Source organism: Bos javanicus, chromosome 12, assembly GCF_032452875.1.
Source record: "Bos javanicus breed banteng chromosome 12, ARS-OSU_banteng_1.0, whole genome shotgun sequence".
Lineage (NCBI taxonomy): Eukaryota > Metazoa > Chordata > Mammalia > Artiodactyla > Bovidae > Bos > Bos javanicus.
This window is the reverse complement of record NC_083879.1, coordinates 27,974,871-27,992,288: the sequence shown is the minus strand read 5'-3', so window position 1 is coordinate 27,992,288 and position 17,418 is coordinate 27,974,871. Positions and strand designations below refer to the sequence as shown.

Here is a 17,418-nt window from a genome sequence, read left to right as displayed (position 1 = left end):
ATTCATCAGGCACATTTGAATGATTTCAAGCTGCAGAGTGCAGCAGGCAAGAGTGAAGCTGATTATCTGGAAATGAGACAGGTGTTTGATGGGGCTGCTAGAATCTCTGAGAGCCAGCCTCAAGCAGTTGATATGTCCTTTGGGTGACCAGTTTTGGTGTGGACATTCCAAGAGTGCACAGGACCACCTGCCTGGAGAACTTTGGAGAGGGATGGGAGAGTCTCCAGTATGTGAACCAGGTCACTTTTTGACCTTGTGAATCCTGGATCATTTCCCAACCACAACTCTTAGATAAATACGAATGCAAGGGAAAAAGAAGTTCATCTGTCAGAAGTCTAGGTTCTCCAAACAAAATTAAACAGCTGATTATAACAGGTCTCTACCCAGGCCCCTTTCTCTGCTGTTGGGAGAGAGCCCGGTCAGGTCATTGCATTTTCATTTACTCTGACGTTCATTTCTCCCTGTAGCCAAAGTTGGAGAGTACAGGGTGTTCTTAGGTCGCTGCACTGAAACAATCCATGCTAGCATCAGCTGTGGGCCAGAGACTACAGTCTACATTGAAAGCTCAATGTCTATGCAGCACGATGTTCAATGTGACAGAGCTATCTGATCCATGTTAGGAAAACAGAACAAAGGCCAGATCATCCACAGGCTCCAAGGGAAGAGGAAAAACTTATAGGCCCACTGATTTGGTTGGACATGAGTTGAGATATCGGAGAAGGCAATGGCACCCCACTCCAGTACTCTTGCCTGGAAAATCCCATGGACGGAGGAGTCTGGTAGGCTGCAGTCCATGAGGTCGCTAAGAGTCGGACACAACTGAGCGACTTCATTTTAACTTTTCACTTTCATGCATTGGAGAAGGAAATGGCAACCCATTCCAGTATTCTTGCCTGGAGAATCCCAGGGACGGGGGAGCCTGGTGGGCTGCCGTCTGTGGGGTCACACAGAGTCGGACATGACTGAAGTGACTTAGCAGCTTAGCAGCAGGGTTGAGATATACCATCAAATTCAGGGAGACACAGTGTGCTGTGGCCCCCATCCCAGAGTCCCTGCTTCTTTTGGCATCCTCTAAGCCCTTGCCATTTGAGAGACTGACAATTTCTAAATCTTGAGTTTCTTCCTCTGACACAAGGATTTTTTTGCATAATTACTGCCAGCACTGACCAAATAGGTACACATTCCTGCCTTGTACATATTATTCAGAATTATCTGGGGCACCAAGCTGGAAACAAAAGCTCCAGAAAGCTTTTCTATGAGGAGGGGTGAGCCCCATGACTGCAGTTCAAAATGAATTGGCTGGATTGTACTGTATTGGCTAACTTGGGTTTTCCCTTTGAAAGGTACAAAGGGCAATTATTATAAGTCTCCAAAGTTGTATTTAAGACTCATTTCAGAGTCCTTGGGCTTCCCTGGTGGTTCAGATGGTAAAGAATCTGCTTGTAATGTGTGAGACCCAGGTTCAATCCCTGGATTGGGAAGATCCCCTGGAGAAGGAGATGGCAACCCACTCCAGTATTCTTGCCTGGGAAATCCCATGGACAGAGGAGCCTGGTGGGCTACAGTCCATAGAGTCGAAAAGAGGCAGACACAACTTAGCAACTAACACACTGAGAGTCCTTATGTGAAGGCTTCCACTTTGATAACTACACAAGTATTTCAGGGGAAGGAGAAAACACACATTCTGACTGTTACACGGAGAAAATGTGATTACTCTTGGTCAAAGATAGGCTGCTGCCTTCTAAATTTTCAAGCTTCAGATTTGCTTTCTTCTTCAATATACTACAGTACCTAGTGATGAGAAAATACCCGATTTCTAGACATGCTCTAAACAGTCATGAGTCAGCAAGTCTCAGAGAGGAAGCACAAAATTCTGTTACACCAAGTAGCTGAATAGCATGCCTTTTTCTACTTTATTTTTGCTTTTACTGTCATCGAAATGCAGTGTTAAGCAGAAGAGCCCCAGAGAGACAGACCATTAGGAACAAATGGGGGAGACTTGGAAGGCAGGAGCTCTGCTACACAGGAAGCTCAAAGAGGAGCAGGAAGTGAGCTCGTAAAAGAGCACACACTCCGCCGGATGCTGGGTAAGGAGGACGGAGAGCTGGGGGAGAGGCGGGCAGCAGGGTCCTCACAGAAAGACTCTCTTTGGGACTGAGACTCTGGTTGGGCAGTGAAACAGGGCTTGGGCTAGCCTGGGAGATTTTATTTACAAGGCTCTCTACATAACTTTGTTTTGTTTTTTTCATAAGAGCAACACAGATAATGAACCGAAATTCTACCCATATGTAAACATGAATAGTCAAATCTTAATCAGAACCCAGTTAAATAAACTGATTGTTTTCAATGGATAGACATTTTGTTTTAAGTCTTCCAGGCAAACAATAGAAAACTGCAATTAGTAAATAATGAGAAGAAGCCATGTCCCAGTCATGATGGATACCTAACTCCTCAACCATCACTTCCCATACCCAACTTGCTGTTCTATATCTGGAATATCTCCCGAACACATTCCCCCTACTTTTGATATTTTCTGGGTTTTGTTTGCTTGTTTATTTTGTTTTTTTTTTGTGTGTGTGTGTGTTTTTAATACTTCAGTTGTGTGCAAGGCATGTGGGATATTAGTTCCCTGACCAGAGATGGAACCCGAGACCCCTGCATTGTCAGTGTGAAGTCTTAACCATTGGACCACCAGGAAATCCCAACTCTTGATATTTCAGTTTAAGGGCATAACACACTCTTGTTTACCACCAAAGCAAACAAACAAACAAACAAAAATGGAGCATAATTAACCACTATCAAAGATGATTTTGCCCATTAAGTTGAGTTGGAGGAAAAAAGACATAATTTCTACTGATTCTCCACAGTGCCTTCTAACACCTATCAGCCAAATGCTAATGTTTCCCAGGGAATGTCACTCTGCAATGGCCAAAATGACTGGAGAATTAGGAAGGAATCATTATTGACAGTTGTCATCACTTCACAAATATCTACCTGAAGAGATATAAATGACATTTGAGGAGAATGTGAAAATCTCTTTTCTGCTGAGCTGTTGATAGCCAGCACAAAATTATATTGTGACGGTTTTGTTTGTTCTCCATTTGCAACCCACACTTGGTCCTGCAGCAGGTCCAGGGCTATCAGGCAAAACACCAACCATCTCCTGCGGCAAACTTAAGTGTGGGGAGGAACCAGAGAATGCCCTTGACAGACTAGCCTACTGATCTCAGGAATGGTTACCGCACTGTTACTACAGAAAATTGTTTGGCTCGGGATCATGATAGGATTTCAATAGAACTACTGCAATTATTACATGTAAAAATAATTTCCGTTTTACTCTAGAGTATCTATTTTTGCCTGCCCAATGTCCTTCCCCCTTTCTCCAATAACAGAGCCTCTTCTGCTGGTTCAGGTGGGGCCGCCACTCCTGGTCCCCTCCAACCACATTCCTTGGCTCTATCGCCACCACCCACATGGAATGATCTGCTCCTTAAAAGAACCCCTGATGCTGGGAAAGACTGAAGACAGGAGGAGAAGGGGACGACAGCGGATGAGATGGTTGGGTGGCATCACTAACTCGATGGACATGAGTTTGAGCAAGCTCCGGGAGTTGGTGATGGACAGGGGAGCCTGGCGTGCTGCAGTCCACAGGGTTGCAAAGAGTTGGACACAACTGAGCAACTGAACTGACTAACTGATCACCACTGCCCACATGGAATGATCTGCTTCCTAAAAGGGCCCCATTCCCCGAAGTCCAAGGGGACCAAGGAGCTTTGGGATCTCACATCAACAGTTGTTTGGGGGCTGAAATCAACTGGTTGAAAAGGGAGGTATTCAGTTTTTCTATCGGTAGCTTGACGTGCACAAAAACCAAGCACACTTTTTCAGTTGATAAATCCAGAAGATGGTGTGGTGCTTGGCACGCTCTTCCATCACATATCTGTGATTCTGCTTGGGGAAAGGTCACTCACTTTGCCTCAGCTGCCTTTCCTACATGTTTGGACCCTGACAGGACCTCCAACCAGAGTCAGACACAGCAAAGGGACGCTGTCCCACTGGCTGCCCAAGTCACTGACCATCGATGGGCATGAGCACAAAGTCACCGTGGAAACTGTTGTGGCCGGTGACACTGTTTCTGCAAAGTATTATCATGTTTCTTAGTTACACATGTTCAGTGTTAAAAACTTATCATAACAAGGAAAGGCACAATGAAAGACAAAAGTCAACCCTTGCCCCATTGCTAATATATAATTAGATACATGTTATTTGTCAAAATGGTAATGATGGTAATATCTTTGGTTGACTACTTTTTGCATATAAGAAAATACACTATGAATATTTTCCCATATCACGGTGTTGTTGGTAAAAAGATTGTTTTGAGAACAACACTTATTTTTTAAAATACCTGTTCTGTGAATACTGCCTGTTGAGCTGATGACATCAAGGTAGCCAAGAGGAAACAGTTCAGGAGGGCTTCGTCAACACATTCTGATTGTAGTGAAGGCTAGAAGTCTATGTGAGTTTAAAGAGATTTACAAGCTGTTTCTTTGATGTGATGTTTGCACTTTCAGGTGGACAAGGCTCCAGAGGGCCTAAGTCAGGAGTTATACTGAGTGCAGCAGATTTACCACCCAGGTTTGTAGGCCTCCTTTCATGCCACAAGCTCGCTCAATTTTTAAACTGGTGTTTCCAAAGTGCTCAGAACAGTGTGTTCTCCCAGCTAAGAATTTAAATACATTTTTTTGGTTTACATTACTCTTGACATAGAAAATACTTTTTCCAGAGCTAACCCAAAGGGATGCTAGTCTTTCTAAATGACCAAAAATTCAAATTAGGGCCAAATTAAATGGTATTGTCATCAGAAAATTAGCTGGCTAGAAGAAACCTGGTTTACCATGGAAAGTTGAGGGCACCTGTATTGATGTTGTTCTTACAAATCTCCTGGAATGTTGATGGACAAACTGACCTCAGTTTAAAAATGTCTTAAACATTCTTAACATTCATTCTTAAATACTCATTAAAAGTACTCAAGACAAGTGGGGGAAAAAAGAATTCATGGCTCTCCATGTGATTTTAAAAAGTGGGCTTGAGAACAGTGGTTTTTTTTTTTTTTTTTCCCATTTAAATTGGCTGACAGGGTGGGCAACCTGCTTCTGAAAGATTATGGATGACTCAACCACCACAAGATGTCTGCAGTCGACACAATTATCACTATTAAAGCATATCCAAGGTATTAACATTTCAACAGGCTCATGGCTGTTGGCTTAGGATTGTTTACATGGCTGAGTTAGCTTCATTAGTAACGAACCTCTTCAGACAAATGACTCCTTTGTCTTCAGATGGAATTTCTCCAGTGAAGTCCCTATTTATTGAAGCTGTATTTATGTGGCCATAGGCTAGGCCAGGGCTTCCCTGATAGCTCAGTTGGTAAAGAATCCGCCTGCAAAACTGGAGACCCTGGTTCAATTCCTGGGTCGGAAAGATCCGCTGGAGAAGGGATAGGCTACCCACTCCAGTATTCTTGGACTTCCCTGGTGGCTCAGCTGGTAAAGAGTGTGCTGGTAAAGAATCTGCCTACAATGCGGGAGACTTGGGTTCGATCCCTGGGTTGGGAAGATCCCCTGGAGAAGGGAAAGGTTACCCAGCCTGGAGAATTCCATGGACTCTATTATACAGTCCATGGGGTCGCAAAGAGTCGGACATGACTGAGCAACTTTCACTTCACTTTAGGCTAGGCCAGATTTGTTAAAACCAATGCCAGAGCATCCATCCCATCTATATAGAGATGTGAATGATGCAAGTATTGATATTATATAGCACCAGGCACTATGACCACAGTCCTTCTCCTGGGAGGGCTTTATAACCCTAATCACAGGTTCAGGAGGAACATCAAGTTTTGTAGTAGCAATGGACTTTGATTTAGATTCCCTGTCAGGGCATCAAGATGCATCTTTTTTGCATCCTTTGAATTACGTAGTGCATTTACAACAATGTGTAAAAGGCCTGAATAAGTCTTAAATGTACACCAAATTTAATTATTTTCTAATGTGGATAACATTTATTTCTATGAGATTCCAAGTTACTAATCGAGTTAAAATACAGGTTTTATTTAGAATAAATTTAAGACTATTCATCTCTGAATATCCAAATCAGTGAACCAAGTGATAATCACTCACTTTATCTCCCTATAATTTAAGGCAACCTTTTTTTCTGATGTGTAGAAAAGTATCTTGCACTCAGCTAATAGATAACCATAGAAGAAAGAAATAGGAAGATGTATATATCCCCAAGACACCTAATAGTACTCTACTAAGATGGAGATTCATGGCTGTATTTATGTGTACTTTTTCCCTGAAAGCAAGAGTTACAGACATGCTGAGACACACTATTCCATCACCAATTTTTAACACTAGTCTTATTTCTCAGGTTATGAAATATCTTTGCAAGCTGGATTCACAGCAAATCTAGTCACTTAAAAGTAATTTCTGTCACAGTGAAAAAGAATCAGGCAAATTCTATATCTAAATAGGAGGTCTATTCTTAGTTACTCAAAAGTTGTTTTTAATCTCTCTTTTTCAGCCTTTTTTTGGGGGGAAATCATATTATATATATATATATATAATTAATTATTTACTATCAAATTTTAAGATAATTATAAATTAAATTATATATTAAAATACATTTAATATAAATCATACATACGTTTTTATATAAATCATACATACATTTTATGTAATCATAAACTTAAAACTCTAAATAGAATTCTGTATCTATGTAGTTACAAATATATAATGAAAACACACACACACACTCTAAAATGTTCTTAATGGTCCCCTACTCTTTCCAGCTGCCAGGGAGCTTGCAGTTCTCATCTGACTGGGAAATGTGTACTTCCCATCCCACTGATGTCTGGGTTGGCCATGTGACCCACTCTGGCCGATGAAACATGGGCAGAAGTAATGAATGGGAGTTTCAAGCAAAACTCTTCAAGACCTATCCCCTAGTTCTGTCAGCTCCCCTCCCCTTCCCTTGACCATGAGGTTGGAACATCTCAGACAGAGGCTGTTCTTCAGCCTGGGCCCCAGAATGATGACACAGGGGCACAAAGCCACAGCCAAGCATCTGCGGACATGTAATGTGAGCAGGCAATAACCTTCTGTTGCTTTATGCTACTACAACTTGGGGGACAACTTGTTACAGTGGCATAATCTGACTTAGGCTAATTTAGCACAGCTGCCAGCTGCTCCTTTTTATAAATGAAGCAGAGGGATGTGCTGAGAACTTCTATTTCAACTTGATGCTGTTCCTGGACATCCATTAGTGTGTCAGAAATGAACATGATCAGATTGCATAAGAATTTCCGCCTCAAAGTCTGCTTCCCTGTTGATGGTGCCTGATCTCTGCTGCTACTGATGCTACTAAGTCGCTTCAGTCGTGTCCGACTCTGTGTGACCCCACAGACAGCAGCCCACCAGGCTCCCCCGTCCCTGGGATTCTCCAGGCAAGAACACTGGAGTGGGTTGCCATTTCCTTCTCCAATGCATGAAAGTGAAAAGTGAAAGTGAAGTCGCTCAGTCGTGTCCGACTCTTCAAGACCCCATGGACTGCAGCCCACCAGGCTCCTCCGTCCATGGGATTTTCCAGGCAAGAGTACTGGAGTGGGGTGTCATGAATGTTAAAATGTAAACAATTCTTTCACACTCATCTGTCACGTGCATCCACATGTGTGTGCACACACTTTACAAACATACGCCTTCCCCTCACCTATACACTTACACCATAGAAAATCAAAATTTCAGCAACTGAACAAGGGATATAAATACTATTCCCCTGGCTCATATTCCTAAGAGTATGGAAAAAAAAGAGATTATACCCCTGGCCCCTCCAATCAATCTCAAAGAAAAAGAAAACAGAAAATATATCTTCTACTAGCCAAATAGTTTCTGACCAGATTGTTTGGACTTGAGTTTTCCATGAGGCACAGTAGCTCCTTATCCTCGCCTCTCATTTGGTACAGACTGTTCCCATCAGGCGTGTGCGGTATCTCTCAGGGAGGCTGCATGCACACACAAGCACATGAACACCCCCAGCTCTGCGAGTTCGTCGAGTCACTGCCTACCACTAAATCCCAGGAGATTCTTGGGGATGGAATCAGTTATGCAACTGAAAATGCAATGTAGAGGAACAGAGAGCGGATTCAGACAATTACAGATAGGGTTGTAATTTGCCAGCCTTGGTCAAAGTGCCTCCATATTGACCCACCAAGATAACAGAATCTTGGGACAAGGGTATGGGATTCTGGAGATAGCTTCTCTCTCTTACTTGGCTTCTTTGGCTTCTCTTGGAAAGGTGGAGACTAAGAGTCCCTGGTAGCTGACCTGATGCTGGCTCTCAGGAACAGAGGCTCACAAGGTAACTACCACAAGGTAAGCCCAGCTGCTGGTATCAGAAGGGACCCTACATACTCTCTGTGTCGTGCCCATGACTTTCTGTTCAGGGAAGGGTGGCAGTTTTGGACAAGTCCCACCACCACTAGGAAGTCAGGTATCCTGGCCTTAGACTGGTATTCTTCTATCCTATATAGCTTTAAGACATTCTTTAAATGTTAACAAAAAATTATTCATGTCTTTAGGGAATCAAACCCCTTCTCTTATCTATTTTCAGACATATGTGGAGGTCTATATTTATAAAGGCTTATCTGCTATTCCAGCTGCTTAGCCCAACTCTTTTATAGCTGTGGGTACTCCAATTACACCAGAAGCTTTCACGGTATCAGGGAAAACTGTACCACACAGGCATCAGAAGAAGCACAGATCTGTCTGGATAAAATAACTGCAATAACCTTTTTATGTCTTTTTACTCCTTGAAGGGCTTGCACAGCAAGATACAACATCACCAAAGCTTCTGACTCCCAGCTTAGGGCTTTGTGCAGCTCTGATATCTAGATCAATCACAACTAGTGTTTACTTAATTTAATCCCAAGATCAGATGTGCACAACTCAAGTGTAATTTCACTATCTGACTATATATAAAAGCTTGATGGTGTGTGTATGTGTGTGTATTTTATTTTTAAATATTTACTGGGATAAAATATTTCCTGAGAAATTTTCAATATATCTTTGCCAGTTTTCTGGAATGCTCTCTACTTTTATGTAGTGGCAATGGTTCTGTGAGTGATTTTCTAAACATGCATAATTTATCCCAGAAAATCAGGGCTGGATTCAAGAAATTAGGTTTTTATTAGGTCTTCAGCTACAGATTCATTTTCCTCCGTGTTCTTCAAGGCCAAATAGGCCACCGAGCTTAGAGGTTCACGCTCTAAATATTGGGATTTCTATTTTGCAAATCATTAATAGACACTGACATTATATATTCCTTACAGAAAGCAATTTAAAATGAATAGAGGGAGTTGAAATATTTTTACCTGATTTAAAGTAGGGGTAGATTAAGCTCCCAATTAAAGGAATAAAAAACAGCTTGTACACCAAAACTCCCTTTTTCATCAAACATAGTGATACATTATTGATTTGTGTCACACTATAATCTACCACACGGCCTATTGATATTAAAGTCAACTGAAGTGGGACCCCCTCGTGGCCCAGTGGTAAAGAATCGCCTTCCAATGCAAGGGATGTGGGCTTGATCCCTGATGGGGGAACTAAGATTCTGCATGCCTTAGGGCAAATAAGTGCTTGCACCGCAACTATTGAGCCAGTGCATCACAACTAGAGTCCACACAAGGAAGATCCTTAGTGCTACGACAAGACCAGACAAGTCGACTAAAAATAATAATAAAATAACAAATAAATGTTACAGAAAAGTCAACTGAAGCATCCCGTAGATATACCATGAATGCAATCAAATAGGCTTTAAAAAGTTATATAAACTATGAAAAAACTTTAAAAGTTTAAAACATGATAAAAGTTTTAAATCCTCTAATAGTTCAATTTGTATAGTAGATAACTTCTAATTTTGAAGAATTCTTTGAGCTTTAGTAATTATTGTTACAAAATCTTAATTGGACCTCTCCAGATTTTAAGAACATAGTAGGAAATGGTGGAAATATGTAGTTATGTAAACACATGACTACTTATAAACAGAAGGGGTCTGGGCAACTCTAACTCTTGTACAATATAACTGTAATTTAATTACTTGACTAGCTTTGGTGGTGATGGTTTAGTCTCTAAGTCATGTCCAACTCTTGCAACCCCATGGACTGCAGTCCACCAGGCTCCTCTGTCCATGGGATTCTCCAGGTAAGAATACGGAGTGGGTTGCTATTTCCTTCTCCAGGGGATCTTCCCAACCCAGGGATTGATCCTGGGTCTCTTGTGCTGCAGGTGGTCTCCTGCATTGCAGGCAGATTCTTTACCGACTGAGCCACTGGGAAGCCCATACCTTTGAGCATATAACAATTTTTATTAATGATGGCCTTGACTAACCTGCTCCAGTACTCACTGAATTCTGGTATAAAAGGAGTATTTCCCTTAAGAACAGAGTTGAATAAGAGATAAAAGCAACTTAAAATTTCCTCTTGAAGGAAGTCAAACAGAAGAGTATAAAAATCTAAATCTAAGATTTGAAACACCTGCAAGAAGGAAGGAAAAAATGAAAGAAAAATTGCTTTCATTCTACCATCTAGAGATCAACTAATAGTTTGTTGGCACATATATAATCTCTCATTCTTTTAATATGAAGATGTGTACATGTATGCAATAAAATTGCAATCTGCTTTTTCAGTTGACAATGCCTTCTGAACCTCTTTCCATGCCAACAGATATCCTTCTTAAACATTCTACTTGGCTGAATAAAATTCCTACTGTAGCCATGACTTTAAAGAGCATCTTCTTTTATCAGTTCAGGCTTCCGTAATCACAGGTTAAAAACAATAAATCCAGTTCTCTGGAGGCCTTCATTCTAAATAAAGAATTTTGCCAGAATGTGCATCCTGGTAAATGTACTTCAGGACTTTTGGGTTGATATTTCTCTATTATTCTACATTCCGGATTAAGACACATCTCATATGGTTTTGATTTATATTCTCAGCAGACTTCAAAAAGGAAATTCCAAGTGGAAGTTTATTAATACACCAGAACTATGTTTAAATGATGCTACAGGGATGTCTTAAACTAACACAAGTCAGGAAGTTCAAAGTTGAGGTTAGATCCTGGACCACGTTCCCACCTCTTCCTCCTTGGTATTTGGAAAGTGGAGATTTTATGTAACAGCTATTCTGCTTGTCGCTGACCTCCTGCGTATGTATTTAGATAATTCCCAAGATGAATTTCAAAACTTTATGTAATTAGCATTTTCTAAAGGCTGTTGCTGCAGTTTCAAGGTTACATCTAAAAAACAAAACAAACTAAATAAAGAAAAACTCCCCATCTTGTTTTAATGATTAGATGAATATGTGGAGTTCTATGTGACTCCTAAAATCTTTTAAATAATCAAAAGCAAAATGTGACCTAATTTCTAAAACTAACAAATTCATCAAGAGTGTGTCTCTTCAGAACAAAATAGCTTTGTTTTTGTGCAGGGTTAATGTTATTGCTTTAAAGAGGAGTTCAAAACAAAGATACGTTCTGATTTCATTCTGCTCTTAACTAATAGCATATTACTTAAAGAAAAGATTCTTCTCGTGTTCAATACATATACTTCATTTCATGAATTAACTTTTTAAAAGAGCCTGTCAATTTGTTTAGAAAACATTCCTTTATTTGAGGGCATACGCAAGCTAACTGAATATAAGAGGTAACATGGCTTGCAGTGGTTAGAAGCACTGACCCCCACCCCCTCATTACCTTCATGTCTCTGGCTGGATTCATTTCAGCATACCTATAAGAGGGTCTCAGGGTCAAATACCACCTGTTTCCTACATACAGATTCTTCTTATGGTGAGAATCCAACAGTTCTCAATTCATTTTTTAATTCTATAGATTTCGTTAGACTCTGTTAAGTAATATATCACACGAAGCCTTGCTTCTCACAATACAATGCTGTTCAACAAGATGTAATGAGAATCATAAATGAAATGTGGCACTTTGAAAATGGTATTAATAGTCTCTACCAGCTGCTGCTTTCAGGATATGAACACCAGATTGGGAAAGACAGTCTTGTGATTATAGCCTATGATACTTTATGATTTGTTCACCAGTTAATAAGTAAAATATTAACAATTTAATATTTTTAATTTTAAAAATTAGCTTGATATGCGAGGCTCTCAAGGGCAAAGATATGTTTAAACATACCAAACACATCAGAATCCTGGGAAAGAAATCTGTATAAGACACATAGTCTTCATTAAGGGATATGCTGTCAGAAGGTTATTTTTCCAAGTTAAAAAAAACCAAAATGCAAAAAAACCTGAACAAATAAGTAAATCTTGAGCAAGGGATATGAGCTTCCTGTGGATTAACTGCTGGAAGAAGTTGAGGGTATGTGGAGCCCAAGGTCATTGGCCTCAGGAGGTCACGAGTCTCCCAAAAAGGCTTCTTGTCAAGGTCATTCCCACTATTAAAAACATCCCAGGTGTTTTTTCAGGGATCTACTTTGTAAGGAGTCAACTGGGAAACTAGTTCAAATACCATTCAGATACTTCAGTTCCCACTTACATCCAAAAGAAAAGAAATATTTTACTCTTAGGCTAAAAATGATTATAATGGATGTTTCATGATCACTCAAATTATACCCAATGGTGAAGAGAAAATTTCAAAAGCAGTCTTCTTTGAGCCTTTTGTTTTTTCAAAATAAGGAACAGTTAGTACACATTAACACACACATATTTTTTAAATTGAGATGAAGTCTGTCTTCTTTAGGTTAATGCATGGATTGAAGGGCCTGAATCCAGAGGTTTTAGAAGGAACTGAGGTCTGGGAACTCCTTTGTATGTAAACATTTTTAAATCAGTGCTTTATTTGCTGAGGCTACATACCTTTCATGGAATTCTAGGATCCACTTATTCTACCACTAAGGAACTTCCATTTAGCCCAAGAAAGACAAAAGTTATGTACCTTAAAAGAGGGCCAGCCTTTTCCTGCTTCGTTCCCTGAAAGCAACTGATTTTTCATTTTGGAACTTAGAAAGTTAAATAATTTATTTCTCTGTCTCTGTCTTCCTCTCTCTCTCTCACACACACACACAAACAGGCATATAGGCACACATATTAATACAGTCTATAAACATGTCACAGGTAAAACTACAAGCATCCTTAAATAAGTATATAGATTTGTGTATCCTCTTAAATTATAACATTGCAAGTACACATTACCAGATTGGAAAGCATATTTGCACGTCCAGTTCTTGGCCCAGGGCTTGGCAAATGAATGTTGACTAAAAGAGTGAATGACTATATTATGAGGAAAATATTTATAGCTTTAAATATTTACAGGCCAATAAACACCTAAAGCGTTTTTCAGATATTCAGGTCCCTCCAAACTCACAGGGCCTGTTGTAAATGTGGGAACGTGTATTGTGACTGTACTTTGCAAACTGTAAAACTCTATGCAAAAAAAAAGAAAAATAAGGTATTATATCCTAGAGCAGCAACATCTGTGTAGATGTCAATGTTGCTGATGTTTTCTGAAGGGCGGGGCATTTGGCACAGTCCCAGAATGCACTGGGAGAGTCCTTCCTGCTGGCGGCCATCCCTTTCCCTTTCCTCTGCATGGAATCCTTGGGAATTCCAAGGCCAGAGATTACTGCAAGATTTAGTCTTGGAAGAATAATGGTGAGAAAACATTTCCCTGTTTTTGCACAAAGGAATCACTCTCCCCTTGTTAAGATCAACAAACCTGATTGGGACATATTCATTCATACTTGAGAACAATCGGACAAAACCACAAAGAACAGCATAACATTTTCAAATGTTTTGACCACGGTCTTGAGTGAGAAACATCCTACATATAGGCTAGGTGGCACTAGCGGTAAAGAACCTGCCTGCCAATGCAGGAGTCCTAAGAGACGCGGGTTCGATCCCTGGAGAGGGGCATGGTAACCCACTCCGGTATTCTTGCCTGGAGAATCCTATAGACAGAGGAGCCTGGCGGGATACAATCCATAGGGTCGCAAAGAGTGAGACACAACTGAAGTGACAGCACTCATGCACACAACTACATAGAGTTTTGAGCAGGTACTCACATAACCACAGAATGAAACAAAGTTTCACAAAGTAATAATTGCACTTTGTACACATGCAACGCCACATGACATTTTCTGCTCTCTTCCCTTCTATTAAAAATTGCTATGAATACCCATTAGCTGACTTCATGACCCTCAGTTTAAAGAGCGCTGCCTCAGATGACACTGTTCTGTGAGAAGCATCTGGTTAAATCAGTGGATAAACTGAGTCTAGTGCTAAGAGTCTGACAGCTGGTGGTCTTCCCAGACTCCTTCCCACTCATGAATTCTTCGTATTCTCAGAAATTCAACCTCAAGACCTGCTGAGTTCACCTCTTAAATGTATTTCTCAAACTCCAACCTGCCCACCTCCATTCTCTCTGCCTTAGTTTAGAGCCTCATCGTGTTCCCAGACTACTGCAACAGACTCCTCTAACAGGTCCCCCTGCTGTAGGATCACTCTCCTTAGGACTCCTTCGTGCCTCTCTGTCACCCACAGAACAAAGTCACAGCCCCGTGGCTTGGCCCACAGTGCCGCCCCTCACCTGGCCTCTGCCTGCTTCCAGGGGCTCAATGCCCTCTCTGGGGTCAGCTGCTGGAATGGCAGGGAGTTTGCCCACCAGCCCCATGGTGAGGTCTCATGTCCCACAAAAGAGCTTGTGCTGCTTCTTCCCTTTTGTCTGTCACATTCTTCCTACTTCTTTTTCTCGTCTTACTCTTCTATCATGATTCAGCTAAGACGTCACTTTCTGAATCCCACGTTAGCTTGTCCTTTTCTGGACTTTTGTACATTTTAGTCCTTACAAGTTTAGACTGAAATGCTCTTGTTAACACATCTGTCTCCCCATTAGACTACAAGCTTTTCAAAGGCAGATGTTGCCTGATTCACTTTTTGCCTCTAGTGCCTGGCAGACTACTTGGAACCTAGTGTGTTTCAGGCAAACATCCTTCAATAAATCTGCTGAAGGAGAGGAGCCGAGAAGTTCTGTTTCTGTTTCAGTATCCCTTGGGTACCCATATTTCACCAACATTGCTCGACATTCATCCTAAACTGGAATGGACTGTTGCTCCTTTTATTAATTCATAGTAAACGACCCCCAGGTACTGCTGGTCAAAGGTTTTTGGTGAAGGTACCTCTGGCTCCTGTAAAAAGCTCTCTTGCTTTCTCCTTTCCTGATTTGACTGAAGTAGGCTGAGGGGCACATGCTGGGTTGTCATACCTTCCTGTTTCATTCCATTTGAGAAGTCTGCTGCTACTGTTGCTGGAGCTGAGGATGGGTTGAATGCCAGCTCCAATCCTAATCAATAACAAATCAATGACATGAGATCTCATGCAACTTAGGTCTTCCAGATGACCTTCTAGAGAAGGAGGGCAGTTCTGGTGATGAGCAAAACGACTTGGGTCTCCTCAGGAGCAGATCTGACCCTAGTTCTGTCTGGACCACCCAAGATCTCCCTGGATATGTCCTGGCAAACAGCCAGCTCCCTGAGGCTTCCCTACTCATTCCTCCAAGGGAATCATTCACTCATTCCATGACAGCACTGATAGGGAAGTGGGCATGCTTTCAGTCAGAGTAAAACGATGCCTCTCTTGAAATGTAACCACACTAGAGTAGAGAAATGGAGTAGAGTAATCTCCTTTGTTGAAACATAACTACACCCAGCCATGACTATTTCAGTTCTCAGGAACAGAGGAAAAATGTATGATATACTGAGGTCACCTTCTTTTGGGCAATCGATTTAGTTGGGTCTGCCTGGAAGACACTCCCCTTTATCCTGTTTAGTTAAAGGTTTTCCTTCCTTGAAAATGTGGCTTGTTGGACACCTCCTTCAGGAAGCCTTCCCTAAACCCTTACAGCACTTATGCTCTCTACCCTTGCATGATCTCTGGCTATCCTGAATTGTTATGTGACTTATTATATGGAGCTGTGACTTCCATTTCTTTGTAGACTTAAAGTCTGAGAACAGTGAATTTGTAAACAGTAGGGACTCAATATAGATTTGTGGCTGTTATGGCTACTGTTAATAACTAACAGAATAACAAGCTCATATATGGACATTGATTGATTGATTGATGATGGTAGTGATGATTGCTAGCCCTTGTTCAATTCTAGAGACAGGAAGGTAGCCAAGGGGAAAGGAATGAAATTCTTTAATGAATAAAGTAAAGGCAGGAGTAGATATGGGAAAGTTGAGATTGACACCCCCATCTCCACCCCGAGTGCAGCAGCGGAGAGCAGCACAGAGTAGATGCTCCCTGCAGAGGGTCTCTGAACAAACTTCATTATGTGTGTAACATTACACACTTCAGAGTAGCTGGAAGCATGTGAGAGAAACTCCGTAACAAGGAAGGGCATTTTGTATACAGCTACAGTTCTGGTCCCTGGCACAAGGCTTTGGACTTTACTCTGTGTTTACATTTGTTGGACAAAATGAATTATGTAAATTGACAAAGAGCAGGCACTTAAAAGTTGGAGCTATTATTATCAACTGAAATGAGTACTTTTCACATTTTCCCACCGACATACTCAAATGGCAGAAGAAAATAAACAGATGTCCTCCATGAATTATTTGCCATTTCCACCCATAGAGAGGACTGCAAAAAGCTTTCCCTTGAATTTTAAGAAGACCAATGCTCCAAGATGCACCATCACGGACTTTCTGGGGCCCTGAAGGGACTTAGATGTAAATTTAAAAGAGAATTTCATTTTTAGAGAGATGATTTATCATTATTTTAAAATAATGGCTTCCCCGAACACTAGGAACTGTGGAATTTGGGCGAATTCCAGCTCCATTTGAGACGGGACGACATTGCTGGACCCAAGTCTGACTAGAATGAACCGCGAGTCACACAGGCATTGGGCAGCTGACAGCTAGTTGAGCTTAGATCACAGGACGGAGGCAGAATTTCTGCTCAGCACTGTAAGATGCTGGTTTGAAAACAAAGACGTCTTAAATACATTTCTATAAAAGAGCACAAGAGCTCGTGTTCTGAAGGCAATTTGTGCATTTTGTTCAGGAACGCAAACAACATCCTTCAAGGATAACTTCAGAGATGGAACCCAAATTTGATCCCTCACTCTACTGCATAAAATCCTTCAGAACTCATAAATCCTTCCAAAGTAAAATGCAAACTTCTGAGGACAGCGTACGATTCTTGAGCGCAGCGACCTCGTGAAGGACTTGGTGTGTCCTCCTGCGTCTCAACTGGGCACACTGCCTGGACGCCAGCAGTACAATCAAGTCCCTGAAACTGCCACCTCCGGCCACTCCTGTCTTCTGCTCCTGGTAGGTACTTTCCCT

General features: G+C 41.3%; 1 protein-coding gene across 9 annotated transcripts in view; it reads right to left on the bottom strand.

The window, feature by feature from the left end:
• The window catches only part of STARD13 (StAR related lipid transfer domain containing 13), a 492,565-nt gene that overhangs the window by 59,242 nt on the left and 415,905 nt on the right, over positions 1-17,418 (bottom strand). The window lies entirely within an intron of this gene.